A 14,646-nucleotide genomic window follows, 5' to 3' on the forward strand; every position below is an offset into this window, starting at 1 on the left:
GCCGAGTTCAGCCGCAGAGGAGACAGAGAGAGATACAAGGGGATTGATATGCTAAAGATCCAATCTTGGAACAAGACCCTGACTCAGGAGCTAGAGGAGTTCAGGAAGAAGGCCGTTCGCAACCAGGGTCACCTGATCGAGGCACTCAGGCAGACCGAGTACCTACAGGACAAGTGTGAGAGGACATGGCAGGCTTGGCAGAAGTCTGATAGAAAGCGCCTCAGAGAGATGAAGGGTATGTGGGATCAGCTAACCAAGGAGGTACGCAGTAAGACGAAGCCTAGGATAGAGGAGTTTGAGCTAACCTCGACTCGCCTCAACCTAGACGCCTACCCTACCCTACCTGGAGCCAAGCCTACTGAGGAGCTTGCCGAGGCCTTGAAGTACGTGTCCCGACTTCACAAGTCAGACGAGGAGATCGAGATCGAGAACAGTCGTATTCCGACTGCGGTGTATGAGTTAGAGTAGAATGACCTTGCGTGGTCATGAGTAATGTCAGTAGCTTCCATAAGTTGTACCCCATGATGTACCCCTTATGAGATGTATTATGAGACACTATGAGCAGAACGATTCTCGCACGTCTTCTAGTGTAGCTACTGGAGATGATGCTATGTAATAAAAACCATGTAATGAATGTTTCGGATATTATTGCATCTTTATGAATCTTATTACTTCTTTATAATGAGTGTTGGATAGCATAAATATTTTTCTTTAAATCGTCAAAATCATGTAATCATATCGAATTATAAGCACTTATGGCACAAGCACTAAACTCTCTATGATCCGTGTTGTAGATGCCGAACCGCCGTTCTAATCGCCTAATGAACCGTCGACGTGCGCCCACCCCTGAACCAGTTGAACCCAATGGGGGACGTGGTGGCAACAACCATGGTCGTGGCCGTGGCCGTGGATGCGGAGGGATACCCTTCCACCTAGAGAATACTCCGCCACCTGAGGAGAACATTCCACCACCACCACCACCGAACCTGGCAGAAGTGATGGCACAACAGACTCAGCTTCTTGTAGCTCTTGTTGAAGGAGCAAACCGTCGCCAGGGAGGTCAGCAGTATGACTTCCAAAGGAAGCTAGAAGGATTCTTGAAGCTAAGGCCACCTACCTATGATGGCACCGACCCTGACCCACTTGTAGCCGATGACTGGCTCAAGGAGATAGAGAAGAATCTTGACCTCACTACTTTCACCAACGATGAGTGTGTTGGAGCAGCCGCACACCAGCTCACAGGTGCAGCACGTGCCTGGTGGGACAGTTTCAGTGATTCCCATGAGGACCCTGCCCACATCTCATGGGATGAGTTCACTGAAGCATTCACTGAGTATCACATTCCCAAGGGTATCATGGAGGCCAAAGCCGAGGAGTTCCGCAACATCATGATGGGAAAGGACAGGGTGACTGAGTACACTACTCGTTTCACCAACCTTCTTCGCTATGCCCCTTCCTATGTTGTGAACTCTGAGAAGGAGAAGTTGTACTACTACCGCAAGGGACTTAACCCGCACATCAAGCTAAAGTTTGGCGGTATTGAGAGCAACACATTGCGTGCTCTGGTGGATCGCTGCATCCAGATTGAGAAAGACCGTGCTGAAGCGGGAGAAGAGTACAGGGAGAGAAAGCGTAAGCCTGAGGAGTCTCTCCGTGGTCGTGATCGCAAGAGGTTCTGCAGAGATGCACCATCCAGGGAACGCTCTCGCCACAACAGGGAGGACAACCCTGGATCGAGTAGGGGCAATGGAGGCTACACCGCCAAATACTCCTATCCTGCTCAGGATCGTTACACCCGAGACCGTTATGCTCAGGACCGCAATAGTCAGGACCATTTCAACCGTCCTCGCACAGCGAATGAACGCCCAGCACAGAACCGCTCCGCACCAAGCACTAGAAACTAGAAGGCACCCGCGCCAACCCCTACAGGTGGTACGCCTTTCACCTGCTTTGCTTGTGGCCAACTAGGTCACAAAGCCGCTGAGTGCCCTCAGAACTCAGCTGCTCAGAAGTCTCAGTTCAAGGGATCTGCTACTCGTGGACGTCTCAACCATCTGGACGCCAAGGAAGCACAAGCTGCCCCTAACGTTGTGTACGGTATGTTTTTAATTAATGGTAATACTGCATCAGTTCTATTCGACTCTGGAGCAACTTGTTCTTACATATCATCCAAGTTTGCACGAGAACATGACCTATCTGTAAACCCACGTGAAGAGCCTATCATCACCAGCTCACCTTTAGGAGACCTAAAGTGCACCCACATCTGTAAGGGAGTGAGTCTTACCATTGAGGGTCTTACCTTTAAAGCCGACCTAACTCTGCTACCTTCCACTAACTTAGATGTCATCTTAGGTATGGATTGGTTAACCATTCACCGAGGTATCATATCATGTTCACCTAGATATGTCCAAGTGACCCACCCATCAGGCTAAGTCATTAGATGTGAACCCCAGTTCGGAAAGTCCACCTCTATCCTATGTGCCCTTAAAGCAAGTTCAGAATCACAAAAAGAGGAGAAGACAGTTTAGGATGTGCCTGTGGTCAGAGACTATCCCGATGTATTCCCTAAAGAATTATCGGGTATGCCACCAGACCGTGATGTAGAGTTCATCATTGATCTGTTACCGGGAACAGGACCCATTGCCAAGAGGCCCTATCGCATGTCAGTTGATGAACTGGCTGAGCTCAAGAAATAGCTTGACGAGCTCATCTCGAAGGGATATATCAGACCCAGTGCTTCACCCTGGGGATCCCCTATTCTGTTTGTCAAGAAGAAGGATGGCTCAATGAGAATGTGCATTGACTACCGGAACTTGAACGTAGTCACCATCAAGAACAAGTATCCCCTACCAAGGATTGATGATCTGCTTGATCAGCTTCGAGGTGCTAAGTATTTCTCTAAGATTGACCTCAGATCCGGCTACCATCAGATGAAGATTCGAGAGAGTGACATCCCGAAGATAGCTTTTGTGACTAGGTATGGTCAGTTTGAGTTCACCGTGGTGTCCTTTGGACTCACGAATGCTCCCGCATACTTCATGAACATGATGAATAAGGTTTTCATGGAAGAACTGGATAAGTTCGTGGTGGTATTCATTGATGACATCCTTGTCTATTCATCCACCGCTGAAGAACACGAACATCATCTAAGAACGGTGCTTGAGAAATTGGCCCAACATCAGCTCTATGCAAAGTTCAGTAAATGTGAGTTTTGGCTATAGGAAGTCACCTTCTTAGGCCACGTACTATCAGCTAAAGGTGTCGCAGTTGATCCAGCCAAGATTGAAGCTATGAAAGAATGGGATCAACCCCGCAATGTGACAGAAGTCAGAAGTTTCTTGGGATTGGCTGGATATTATCCCCGATTCATTGAGAACTTCTCCAAGATAGCCCGTCCAATAACCAACCTTCTGAAGAAGACTAAGGAGTTTGAATGGACGCCCGCGTGCGAGCAAAGCTTCCAGGAACTAAAACTGAAGCTTACCACAACTCCTGTGCTATCATTGCCTGATATCATCAAAGATTTTGTAGTCTATTGTGATGCATCTCGTCAAGGACTCAGTTGTGTGCTGATGCAAGATGGAAGAGTGATAGCTTATGCTTCTCGACAGTTGAAAGAACACGAGAACCGTTACCCAACCCATGATCTGGAGTTAGCAGCAGTTGTGCATGCCCTGAAGATCTGGAGACACTACTTGATAGGCAACAAGTGTGACATCTACACCGATCACAAGAGCTTGAAGTACTTTTTCACTCAAGAAGATTTGAATATGAGGCAACGCCGATGGCTTGAGTTGATCAAGGACTATGACCTGGAAATTCACTATCATCTGGGAAAAGCTAATGTAGTCGCAGATGCTCTTAGTCACAGAGTACTGTCACACCTTGATCACTGAATCAGTACCACCTGAGCTCAAGGGAGAGATTGATGATTTCCAACTAGAGATACTACCGCATGGCTTGCTGAATGAGCTCCACATACAGTATGATCTCACAAATCGCATCCGTCAAGCTCAGAAAAGTTGTGAAGAGATTGAGTATCTCTGTGGTCTGATGAAACTAGGCTACAAGACCAACCACCAAGAAGATGAACAAGGAACCATCTGGTTCAAGAACAGAATCTATGTTCCATCTGACCCAGTACTACGAGAGGAAATTCTGTCGGAAGCTCACGATTCCAAATACTGTAGTCACCCTGGAGGTTCAAAGATGTACCAAGACCTGAAGAAACACTTCTGGTGGAAAGGCATGGAGACAGACATTGCAGGACATGTGGCACGTTGTGACACCTACAATAGAGTCAAGGCTGAACATCAAAGGCCTGCAGGATTGCTAAAGCCTCTTGACATTCCCGAGTGGAAATGGGAGAACATATCCATGGATTTCGTAGTTGGATTGCCCCGTTCACAGAAAGACAATGATTCCATCTAGGTGATTGTTGATCGCTTGACCAAGATTGCTCACTTTGTACCAGTAAAGACCAAGACCAACGCCGAGAAACTAGCGGATCTATATGTTGAGCATATTCTCAGACTACATGGAGCTCCCTCTAGTATTGTATCTGATTGTGGTCCTCAATTTGTGTCCCGATTCTAGGAAGCTCTGCACAAGTCCATTGGAACCAAACTTGATTTCAGTATCGCTTACCACCCACAGATAGATGGACAGACAGAACGAGTAAATCAGATCTTAGAAGACATGCTTCGCGCTAGTGTACTGAATTATGACTCTGATTAGGAGAAATGCCTACCTTATGCAGAGTTCTCTTACAACAACAGCTACCAAGCCAGTATCAAGATGTCGCCATTTGAAGCTCTGTATGGTAGACCTTGTAAGACACCTTTGATGTGGTCTCAACCAGGAGAAAGAACCTTCTTTGACTCCGCAAAGATTCAAGATGCAGAAGAAGGAGTTGCGCAAGTGAAGGAGAACTTGAGAATTGCTCAAAGTCGATACAAGAGTCATGCTGACAAAAGGAGAAGAGAACTTGAGTTCAATGTGGGAGACTTTGTCTATCTCAAGGTATCCCCGCTACGTGGAACTATCAGATTCCATGTGAAAGGAAAGCTTGCCCCTAGATTTGTTGGCCCATACAAGATTTACAAAAGGATTGGAAAGCTCGCTTACAAACTCGAGCTACCCGAGGAATTGATGGGTGTACATTCAGTATTCCATGTCTCACAGCTACGCAAGTGTTTGAGAGTGCCCGATGAAGTAATTTCAACTGATACACTTGACATTCAAGATACACTCAAGTATAAAGAACATCCTATCAGAATTCTGGGCAGAGATACCAAAGAGACTCGAAGCAAGACTATTCCTATGTGCAAGATCCAATGGAGCAATCACACAGAGAGAGAAGCAACATGGGAGAAAGAGTCTGACCTCTGGCTACGATATCCTTACCTCTTCGAAGAGTACGTTATGCTTTAATCTCGGGAATGAGATTCTGTTAAGGGGGTAGGACTGTAACAACCCAAAAATCCACACACTGAAAATACCAACTACAAAAAATTTTCTTAGAACTCCCATGTGATGATGAGTGTCATGTATAGCAACCCAACCTAAGAAATGCATTAGGTTTAACCCCAACCCAAGTTAACACATAAGCATGGCATGTCATTTGTTAATTGTGTTTATTTAAATTCTAACAAATAAAGTGTTGCATACATTGATTATTCTAAATGTGATTTGGATTTCCATTTGAGTTATAATATGCTTAACAACTCCAATAAATTAGGTGCACCAATTTGGAATTCAAATTCTAGAACCAAATTTGAAATTCAAATCAAGGAAGAAGAAAAAGAAAACAGAAAAAGGAAATGGGGAAGAAGGCCTCGTAGCCCAGGCTGCTCGGCTTCGCGGCCCAGCCAGCCCAACCGTGCCCACCTTGCACCAGCGCGCGCACGTACGCAGCCCACGAGCCATCCCAGCGCATCGCCCACGCCCGCGCACCCGTCTGCCTCGCTCACAGCCACTACCCGCTGGACCCCGCATGTCAGCCGCACCCCCGTCTACAGTGTCATCTTCCTCACCCATGCCTCAACCGCCTACGCGACCGGCACCCGATTGCTGTGGTAGGGGCGGGCCAGGGGGTCACGCCCGGGGCATGACCCTGTCCCCCTTGCGCCGCGCCCACGTAACCCTGCACCACCGTCTGATGCGATGCACACGCCTCCACCGCACGATGCCATCCGCCATGGGAGGCATGGCGCTCGGCTATAAAACCAGCCCGCATGCCGCTCATGCCCGGCGCCCTAGCCTCACCCTCAGCCTCTGCTGCCGCTTGGTGGCCCAGCAGCCTCACCACACTGAGAGTAGAGGGCCGAGAAGGAGATCATGAGAGGAGGATCAGAGCCCCCGCACACTGCCGAAGTCGCCAGAGCCGAGGGCAACACCATCGTCGTCATCACGATCGCGGGTCGGCACTGCACGGCACTGCTTTCAGAGCTACACGGCCGCAACTCGTCACTGCACCGCTATCCCCTCTTCCACAACACCTACGGTGAGCCCCGGTTCATTCCCTGCTCGCCACTGGACCATGCTACTCCGGCCATGGCGCTCCATACTATGAGCGCGTAGGCCAAGGCCATCCCCGGCCTTTAGGCACACCAGCACAGCACCCTCACGTTGACCGTGGCCATCCCCGAGCCCTTGGATGCTGTAGACCTCTCCAAGTTCCCCGGACGTCGTAGTCGAGCACGCATGCCGCGCTCATGACGCCGTCGCCATGGCGCAGCCACCACCGGAGCACCAGACCACCTCCGAGCACCCGACCACTGGTCCAAGCACCAGACCACCGGTCCGAGCACCTAACCACCAGTCCAAGCACCAGACCACTGGTCTGAGCACCTGACCACCAGTTCGAGCACCAGACCATAGGTCCGAGCACCGACTACCGTGGCCAGTACCACCGGGAGCGCCTGGCGCCTCCTTGACTCGGCCGTTCCGTTCGCTAAAGCCACGGGTAACTCACGCGCATGTCGTGACCACCCCGCAAGAGCTCGTAGTGACCCGCGTGCCTTGCCGTCGTCACCATGTTGCCGTGGCCGCCGGGAAGACCCTACTTGCCACCTAGAAATTGGAAGTCCTACCCTAAGCTCTGGATGCCCTCGCCGCATCCACACGGATCCGTAGGAGCCTACACGCCCCACTGTGACACCCTCTGAGGCCATAGCCCCCACACCGACGCCGCCGACATGATCGGAAGGCTGTCCGCCGTGGCCAAAGCCACCGGAGGCCCTGGAGGACCCCTCAACCTACCCAACATGCCCGCTGGAGCACTATGACACCCACGCGCTGCACCCGCGCCATTCACGCACGCCGGTTGTGCTCGAGCCGCCGTTCGCCATGACCAGTGACTTAGGATGCACCATCCGTCGCACTGACTCCACCATTGCAGTCGCCATGGCACGGGGAGGCTTTTCCCCACCTCAATTGGATGCCTGAGCCGTTGCGGGAGCTCGCCGGTGAGCACGTCGCCGGTGGGACCACGCCGTGGAAGAAACAGAGGAGAAAGGGGCAAGGTGAGCAGCGCAGCCCTGCACCCGGTGCACATGAGCCGAGCCGAGGAGGAATGATGATGGGCTCGGTCCACCATGGACCCTACCTTAGGACCATGGACCAGGAGCGCCGGTCCACCGTGAGCCACACGGTGTGAGCCGTGCTGCGGACGAAGCCCAATAAGAGCCCACGGCCGTGACGTGGCTGCGCCACAGCACGCCACGTGTTCGGCCCGGCCCGGCCCACACCGGCCCGACCCGAGCCCACCAACCCGTTTGAGACCTGGCACGTATTGACTGTTGATCGATCAATGTTGACCGTTGACCTGGCCCCACATGTCAGCAGCACAGACATGCTGGACCCACACGTTAGATGCTGACGTCATGATGACGTCATGAGGGACCCACATGTCTACGACCCAAGAGCCCCTAGACCCACCTGTCAGCTCGGAACCAAGACGATGATGTCATGCTGATGTCATGCTGACATCAGCATGCCACGTTGACCAGTGACATCGTGACACGTGTCAGCCCAGGATTAATTCAGCCTTTATCTAATTTTAGAAATGATTTAAACTTCAGGAATTCATAACTAATTCATATGACCTCGGAAAAATACGAGACCAGGACCAAAATTCATCTAAAATCAAGCTCTACGCAATGAACTCATGTTTGAGTGCATTTGACCCTTTTGAATTTTCATTGCTTCTTTGTGCTACTCTATAGACGTCGCTAACGCGACTATAATGCAAACGTTGCAGACTCGGAGGAGAACCTGATAGATGAGGACCATGAGTACCATGAGGAGTACAGAGACGACTACACTGAAGGTGACACATCCCACCCAATCTCGTAGCACCTATTACGCATGGCTAATATAGAACTACTATTGCTTTACTTTACTGTTGTAATCATACTATGATAGGACTTGCATGGTAGTATGCTTGCTTGAAAGCCTTTACCTTGGCGCAACCTTACCCTTGCATACCCTGCTATTAGGCTAGACACACGCTTATTGCTATACATTTCATTACTCATACTTTTACTATGCTTATACTATGTGCGTGGTGGATACTGGTATTATCTGGACCATGGGGAGAGTGCTGCGTGTGTGACTTGGGTGTGTGGAGGGTGAGGGTTGTGTCGACCAAGTTGGAGTATACGACGAGCCTAGGGCAAGTCTTGCTATGGGATGCTACCTAGACACCCCTGGAAATGGATACCTATGGTGGGTAAATGGTATATGAGGTGGACTTGGGTGTGAACCTATGACGGGTGGAGCCTGGGATGGAGGTGCTATGGTGGCACGGTAAATGGAAACCCTGATGGAGACATTCTGGCTTGGTCATCCCTAAGGACTTACTAGTACTCAGATCCACCGGGAAGCCTTACGTACCACTTGCCCTATATGGTGCGGGATGGCTGGACTACTTGGTAGGATATTGTCACTACTGCTAGGTTGATAGCGGATAGTGTAAGGAGGTACGGGGCGCGGAGGATTCCCCCCACACCCTTCCAAGACTTCATGGAGACCTTGTGGACCCAGCTCATGACTCACAGTTTTAGCCACCCCAGACTTGACTTGGGGTGAACCAGGGCTGAATGGTAGAGTGACATTATCCTAGGCTAGCAAGCAGCCGATATCAGCCTAGTTGATGACGGTCAGCGAGGAAGGCAGATCTTGTGGTTATGTAAAACCTCTACAGAGTGTATGGTTGATCGATCGATACATGTGCCGACTCATCGGCTATGGACCTTTCCTAGGTTTCGTTTAAACTAGATAGTGAGATGAGTCCTTCTCTTTCTTCCCCTATGAGAGAGTGTCGGTCGTAGCCAGGGGCTACGGGCCTTAAGACAGTGCCGAGAGGGAGTTGGCCTGTCGACTGAGCGATGGTATGGCACGGTGTTGATGGAGTTGGTGGTATGTCGATCCCAGGATCAAAACCTGGCTTAGAGAAGGGAATGGAGTGGAATGTGTATGGGAATGGTGTTAAAACTTGATAAAATATTATTGTTTACTGATATGCTAATGCATAGGAAACCCCAGCCTTATATGTTCACTTTGCTTATACCCAACTTGCATCCAATTTCCATAAAGCAATGCTCATAGGGTTGGGAGTGGCCAGTACAAATCATACTGATAAATTTTGGCACACATGTTCTGCTGAGGAGTATAGCCCCGAGGAGTTTGACGGATGAGGGGTTCGTGCCTACGCTCGAGTTTAGCGATCTTATCTTCAAGTTGTTCTGAATGAATGCTACTATTGATTCCGCCAATGCGGCGATGTAATAAATTATGTAATTCTGCACTATTTGTACTCTGATATTATCGTTGTATGGATGTGATATTCGACTGGAATTTGGGTAATATGATCTACAACGATCTTATTAAACTTCGACGTTGTGGATTTCCCTTCGTGGAAATTGGGGTCGTTTCAGAAGGCGTGCAAGAAGGTGCTATGCACAATGATGACGCCGTTTTGTCCCTGCATCTTCAGCTTCAAGTAGGTGTAGTTGGGGACCGCCATAAACTTGGCATAGCATGGCCACCCCAAGATGGAATGGTAAGACCCCAAGAAGTCCACCACCTCGAAGGTAAGCACCTCCGAGCAGAAGTTGGCTCGGTTGCCAAACGTGATGGGCAGGTCGATCTGCCTGAGCGGGTACGCCTATGCTCCTAGGATCATGCTGTGAAAGGGAGAGCTCACCAGTCAGAGCTCTGACTAGGGGATGTGCATGGCGTCGAGGGTGTTGATGTGGTGGATGTTGAGGCCGCTGCCTCCGTCCATCAACACCTTGGTGAGGCACTTCTTGCGGACGATTGGGTCGACGATGAGCGGGTAGCGCCCCGGTTAGGAGACGTGGGACGATTGAGAATCTGACCAGTGGAGGAAGGTGGGGATGGCCGTTTTGGCGATGCATGCCTCTCTGTAGCGCACTTTGTGCTGGCGCTTGGAGTAGACGACATTGGACCCCCAAAGCTCATGATGCATTCCTCTGGATTGGGAAAGTTGTTCCTATCCTTGCTCGCTGTGCCCCCTTTCTTGGTTGCTGCCTCCATGCACTTTCCTTCCTTTGGCCTGGCAGCCTATTGTAGGAAATGCTTGAGGAGCTCATAGCCCTTGTAGAGGTGCTTGACGGGGTAGGCGTGGTAGGTGCACGGGCTATCCATGAGCTTGTCAAAGTGGTCAGATAGGCCCTGCTAGGGCTGCTTGCCCGTGCGATCAGCTGCGGAGACCAACACGGTGTTGGTCGGTCGGCACCAATCCTTGTTTTTCTTGCCCCTCTGCGTGAAGGGGCCCTCGTCTTGGTCCTCGAGCTTGGCCTTGCCCTTGTCCCTGCCTCCGTTGAATACTGCTCCGACCGCCTCCTCACCGGAGGCGTGGTTCGTGGCGACGTCGAGTAGGTCGCGGGTGGTATGGGGCTTCAGGCAGCCAAGCTTATGGATCAGGGACTCGTAGGTTATCCTGGAGAGGAATGCGCTGATGATGTCCGTGTTGATGACATCAGGTAGGGAGTTACACCACTTTGAGAACCTGCTGATGTAATCCCACAGGGACTCGATGGGCTCCTACTGGTAGCTCTTGAGGTCCTAGGAGTTTCCTGGGTGGACATATGTCCCCTTGAAATTTCCGACGAAGATTCTCTTGAGGTCCACCCAGCCATGGATGCTGTCGTGCGGGAGGAATTCAAGCCATGCTCGAACATGTTACCCCACATAGATGGGGAGGTACTGAATGATGAAGTGATCATCATCCACTCCCCCGGCTCGGCTGGCGAGCCAGAAGTCTTCGAGCCATATACCAGGATTCATCTCCCTAGTATATTTGGCGATGTTGGTCAGAGGTCGGAAGAGTTGTGGGAACGACGCTCTCTGGATGCACCGGCCAAAGGCCCATGGTCCTAGGGCATCCAGGCTGGGACTCCAGTCGTCTAGCCAGCGACCATGCCTAGGGTGCGTTTCATCGCTCCCCTCGATGGTCCGGCTAGGGTCCATGTCGCCCACCCTTACTGTCGCCCGATGGATGTCATCATCATGCCGGACCTAACGCCGGATGCTGATGACGCTGCGAGCATCTCGGTTCGGCCCAAGGTGTTCACGCACAGGCGGTCGGTGTGGAGCGGGCGCCGGGTCAGGCCGTGGAGTAGTTGCGGCCTCCTATTCTGTGCCTGGTGGCTACAGCGGTGAGCGGATAGAGCGATTCATCTGGTGTGTCCTCACTCCCCTGGTGGGAAGAGAGGCCGTGAGTTGGTGGCGCGATGTGGAGCTCTCTGCCTGTTGAACGATGGCGGTTTCCACCAGGGCCCAGAGGTTTCGGTGGATCGCCTATTCCTAGGGGTTGTCCGGTTCGGGACGGCCGCGCAGGAGCATCACTGCCATGGCCATGTTCTGGCTAGCCTGAGCGAACTGTGTGGGATCGTTCCCCCCATCGATGATGTTGGGATAAACCTGATAGGCACAACCCCGGGCGCTGCTCGGCGAGTTACGCACACGGGGCACATCGTGGTGTGCTGAACACCCGCGGCGTAGGTGGCGGCTAGTTCTACCACCTTTGTCATAGCTCCTCGCCATGATCCTGGGCACACGCGAGGGCCTCCGCATGAGGGTTCGGAGGGGTGTCAGTTTGAAGAGACTCCACCACCACCGGCGGTTGTCCCAGAGCGTCCGCCATAGCGTACTCTCGGGTGGCTAGGTGCCACAACGTCACCGATGCTAGAGCCGTTGCTCTCAACATCTTCATCCATGAGGTCATGAAAAGAGGTGGGAGCATAGCTCGCCATCCCCATGAATTCAGATGTGAGAGGGGGCGGTGCTAGCATCCTTTGGAGCCCCCGAGCGTATGTGTCCACGGGGGACGCGAGGTCGTAGGGGAACCGGTCGCATGGCGGCCACGATAGGGAAAATGGGGTCCCTCTGGAGAATCAACGGAAAATAGTAAATAGCGAGTAAATAATAGTATGTACATTACTTACAATGGGATTTGAGCCTAACGTAGGCTCGGAGTGAAGCGCGGATGCCTCGTTATTGAAGTCACCAAGAGTCCTAGAGTCAACGGAGGACGTGCCTCCTTTGACGGGCGCTAGAAAAAGTGCCTCCTCGTGGAGGTGCATCACGTCGAGCCAATCGTCGACAAATTCTAGGCTTCCAAAGAGGAAGTCCTAGAATGTCTCAAAGATGGGTGGAATCCACATCCCAATAGATGGGAGTGCAGGAAACTCTAGTGAGCCGAAGCGAGTCGTATCGCTTGATCCCTCCATGGCGAAGGTGGCAGAAAAGTAGGCCATCCGATGACCAAAAGCGTGAACATACGACGTCTTCCCCATGGACGGTGCCAACTGTCGGTGCAGAAAGTGACCAACATGTAAATATTTATAGTTTTGCCGTACGTTGTGATTGGATGTGGCCTAGCACTCAATGACACAAAGTTTATACTGGTTCAGGCAACATGCCCTATGTCTAGTTTGAGTCGATCGGTGACTTTATTCCTGAGCTCAGGTGCTCGAAGTTTGCTGTGGGGTTACAAACGAGAGGGAGAAAGATAAGGGTGCAAGAGGTCCGGTCAGACTCCAGACCGAAGGGCCGAGAGTGATAGGAGCTCCTATGTGCGCTAAGTATTCGAGCGTGCGCTGTGTGTAGCTTTAGAGTGTCTAAAGCTAGCGAAGGGTAAATCGATCATTGGTTGTTTGAATCATTCGAGTCCTCTCTTGGAGAGTTGTCGATGGATCATCGGGGAGTTGTCCACTGATCCTCTTTATTGGGAGAGAGCGCATCCACTTTTATAGATGAATGGGACGGCCTTACAAGCGAGCGAGAGAGAGAGAGAGAGTACGTATGCTACTAAGTCTTGTTACCCATGCCGTTAGGTACAAGATGATCTGTTGGCGTCCACAATACTGTTGATGTCAGACGCATGTGAGAGGTTTTACTACATTCACTATGTATGGCAAATGACGGCGCCCACAACACTATTGATGCCCAGAGGCATGTGCGGGGTTTACCGTGTTCGCCTGATATGGGAATTGATGGCGCCCATAACACTATAGGGCAAAACATCGACGCCCACAACACTGCTTGGGTTCTGACATGCCTAGAAGGTTGTAGGGCACCCTTCTAACATGTCATGTCGGTACTGTCTTGCAGGTGTATAGGGTACGGTCCTTGGTTTTGCGGTTGGCTTTGAGCGCCCTGCCTTACTTGCTCTGCCCGTTCCCTAGGTCCTCACCGCGCTGGCGTCTCCAGTCGGTTGGTCCCAGTTGGCTCTGACTACGTCAGTCGGAGAAAAGATGTAAGCAGAGGTTCAGTGCATCCCATGTTGGATACTTAGGTTAGAGTCGGAAGCGGCGTTGGCCAAGCCTTCCGGTCGGAGAGGAGGGTCAAAGTCAGAAGCGAGTGACGTTCCTCCTTGGCCAGGCCTTCCGGTCGGAGAGGCAGGTCAGAGTCAGAAGCGAGCATTGTTCCTTCTTGGCCAGGCCTTTTGGTCAGAGAGGCGGGCCGGAGTCAGAAGTGGGCGTCGTTCCTCCTTGGCCCGACCTTCTGGTCGGAGATTGGATCGCCCTTCTGGCCTATCATTAGGTATTTGGGCCGGCCTAGGAGTTGCGTGTCGTTCGCAACATCGTTTGCTGGGTCGAGCTTTTGCTGGGAAGTCAGTCCATGAGGGACCCCAGGTTTATGAACCCGACGATCGGTTTTATGCGTCACCCCATCTGTGGTTTTCACAACCGAAGGGGTTCAGCTAACGACACTTGCCTCGATGGCTCAAGTGTCACGCTCGACAAGCTCGCTAATAGGCATGTCTGAGTGGAATCCGGGTCCATCGTTCATGACAGGGTCAGCATAGCCCTTATGTGGCATTCCACTGCTCCTTAACTCGCCTCCTGGTAGATGCCCGAGTCATTTTGGAGATCGATTCTGTGGGCATGGCTCGAGGTTAGGATCAATCAAGAAGGTTGAGTTGACCCTATCCGCTTCTGAGCAGGTCGGACGAAGGCCGCTGGGGCTTATCTGTGTTTTCTCCCCTAGCTCTGTTTGATGCGAGGCAGCCTCGAGCCCTCTATGAGCCATCCTTCGAACCTCAGTCGGCCGCCGCTCATATCGAATGAGGCGACTACCGCTTCATGACGTGACGCGAAGCGTTGTGATGCA

General features: G+C 51.6%; 1 pseudogene; it reads left to right on the top strand.

Moving 5' to 3' along the window:
* Positions 1 to 3,077: 3,077 nt before the first annotated feature.
* Positions 3,078 to 3,860, top strand: LOC136461472 (uncharacterized mitochondrial protein AtMg00860-like; annotated as a pseudogene).
* Positions 3,861 to 14,646: the final 10,786 nt, after the last annotated feature.

This window comes from Miscanthus floridulus, chromosome 6, assembly GCF_019320115.1.
Source record: "Miscanthus floridulus cultivar M001 chromosome 6, ASM1932011v1, whole genome shotgun sequence".
Lineage (NCBI taxonomy): Eukaryota > Viridiplantae > Streptophyta > Magnoliopsida > Poales > Poaceae > Miscanthus > Miscanthus floridulus.